Raw genomic sequence first — 2,721 nt, 5'->3', positions numbered from 1 at the left:
TAAACTTTCCTCACAGTACCACCCTCCTTCTACTTCTAGACACATTCCACGTCTCATCCATAAGATTCTTCTCCATCTCTTGTTACTTGGCTCAAGACTCCTAATGCAAATACGCTGTATGCTCAGCTTAAGAGTCCATATGCATGACTTTGTCTTCTGACCTCAAGAGGCAAGAGAAAAGCCATGGTACTAACAGTACAAAGATACGATGGCCCATTGGCCAGAATTTCACAGGCCGGCCTCTTTTTTGATAGGGTGAGGTTTGGGGGAACATAATAGAGTAGTCAGCCTTTCATTCGGCCAGATAAATTTAGAAGGCTGAAATTTTTCCTTCTCCAACTCTTCATTCATGTGTACCTTTATTAACAAGTCTAGTAAATACTCTGCTGTAAGCCCTGAGGGTATAAAGCAACCTTACAGTCAAGTCACTAGATGACTATAAAGGTCACACTAATTCTTCTTCCTAAAATTCCATTCTTCCCTCCACTTGATACCTCTGGTTACCTTCCAAAATTCAGGGCAGAGTATAAGCAGATTGTCAGTCATTCTTGTTGGCAATAATTTAAAAAACGGGTTGGAAGCCAGGAAGGGAAAAGGAGGTGAAGAGGAAGCCCTGGCAGTAGAGACTGAGGCAGTGCAGCCCTGGGCCAGGTGTGGGGAGCAGTGCAGACAAAGGGCACAGCCTGCCCTACAGGGGTGCCAGCCCAGGAGCTAAGGGAGGTGAGAGGCCTCTGTGCTCTGGCTTTGGCATGAAGTAGGTAAGGGTGATGTTGAGGCTTTATAACCCTGATGTTAAGCCTTGAGGGAATGTAATCATTCTCACCTTCATGTAACTGAATAGTAAACTGCATTTGGCCAAAGTTGTGCCTTTAGGACTAGAGCCAAAGCAAGACTCAGAGCAAATCAATGAGAGAGGCACTCACATTGCACCAAGGACCAGACACAGAAAAGGCCTTCTTGGTGTACATAGTATCTGTATCCAACGAAGCAATATAAATTTGTAAGAATCTCCTTAAAATTGCTGGCAAGGGAATCTGCAAAAGATTCTAGTAAGCGAAGCATAGTGAAATGGAAATTAATTGTACAGCACCCATTACTTTTAATGTGCCCTTGATAAGCTCTTTGTATACTATATTGTCTAGTGTTTTATTCAATGAAAGTAAAAATTACCTATTAGAATTTTGTAGATTTTAATTTAATTTTATCTTATCTCATCTTGTTTTATTTTATTTTATTTTATTTTTTGGCCATGCCGCGCAGCTTGTGGGATCTTAGTTCCCCAGCCAGGGATCGAACCCGGGACCACTGCATTGAAAGTGCCGAGTCTTAACCACTGGACCACCAGGGAATTCCCTGTAGATTCATTTTTAACCATGGTCCCCCAACTTTACTTCTTCTAGGTGGCTTTTAGTTTCTGAGCCCCCAGTTCTCTGGCTGAGGGGGTTTCAGTGATGTAGCACTTGGGTTGGGGAGTGTGGTAGGCAGCCTCCAAGAAGACCCTTCCCGTTGTTCACACTCCTGCCTGGTCCCTCCCACAGTATATCAGAGTTGGTCTGTGTGACCAATAGGATACAGAAGTGACTGGAGTTTATTTCCAAGATTAGGTTTTAAAACACACTGCAGCTTCCATGTCAAGTGCTTTCTCGCTCACTCTCTCCTGAATCCCTCGTTCAGGAAGCCGGCTGTCATGTCACGAGGACACACCGTGTACGGAGAGGTGCGTGAGGCAAGGAAATGAGGCTTGTAGCTAAGAGCCAGTGAGGAGCTGAGGTCCCCAGCTGTTACTGACCAGGGTTCTTGGCCTCCTTAATCAATAGAAATTGATCAGAGGCCAGACAAGAAATTCAGGCAGGACTTTATCGGGGCCCCTGCTGCAGCAGGGGGGAGCGAGAACAAGCCACAGGTTTCCTTGCTTGCCTGCTCCCCAAGGGGACGGCATGGGGGGAGGGGAGGGGCGGGTCCAGGGCTTGGGCCGGAGGGCTGGCTTAGGGGGTCTGCCCACCCTTTCGGTGGCGGTGTGTGCAGGGGGCATGCGCAGCCCCCTGCGTTTGCTCCTGGCTCCTCAGGAGTGGCGGTTGGATTTTTGGTCTCTTTGTATCTTGTTGTCCGTAACTTGCCCTAACTGCCTTGCACGCAGTTAGTTTTAGCCTCTGATAGTTTCTTTGCATTTTGTTGCTCAAGGAGACCTTTGTCCGGGTGCAAGTATTGCGGCACTGCCGCAAAGGGCCCCAGGTCCCAGGTCCCAGCCGGTCTCATAACAACTGTGTGGTGCCCTGCAGCGTGGCTCCTCCAGCCCCAGTCGAGCCTCGCGATGACGGCGGTCCTGGCTTGACTACAGTCTCGTGAGGGGCCTGAGTCAGCCACTCTGTGAGCTCACTCCCAGATTCCTGACTCTCAGAAACTGTGAGAGATCATACACGTCTGTTGTTTTAAGTTCCTGAGTCTGGGGGTGATTCGCTGTGCAAGAATTGGATAATTAATACAGCGAGGGGAGACAGTATTTATTCCTGCTACCCTTATTTTCTCAAGGAGTTCCTCCCTCCTTCTGCAGGGAGAGATGTCCAGGTCCCCGATTGTAGGGGTCGAGGCATCCTCATTTCCTTTGCTGTCATTGTTACACCTTTGTTATCCCCTGGATGTTTGGACACGTGGATGAGGAAGTACACACAGAATCTACAGGATGACACAGACAGTTCTTCTTGTCCCTGTCCCAACTGGGAG

At 48.1% G+C, this 2,721-nt stretch overlaps 1 non-coding gene across 1 annotated transcript; it reads right to left on the bottom strand.

Annotated features, from left to right (window-relative positions):
* Positions 1 to 1,275: 1,275 nt before the first annotated feature.
* TRNAE-UUC lies at positions 1,276 to 1,348 on the bottom strand. The gene has a single exon. It is a non-coding gene; the product is annotated as a tRNA-Glu (tRNA).
* Between the last annotated feature and the right edge of the window lie 1,373 nt (positions 1,349 to 2,721).

Source organism: Phocoena sinus, chromosome 18 (genome assembly GCF_008692025.1).
Source record: "Phocoena sinus isolate mPhoSin1 chromosome 18, mPhoSin1.pri, whole genome shotgun sequence".
Taxonomy (NCBI): Eukaryota; Metazoa; Chordata; class Mammalia; order Artiodactyla; family Phocoenidae; genus Phocoena; species Phocoena sinus.
This window is presented reverse-complemented; position numbering and strand designations above follow the sequence as displayed.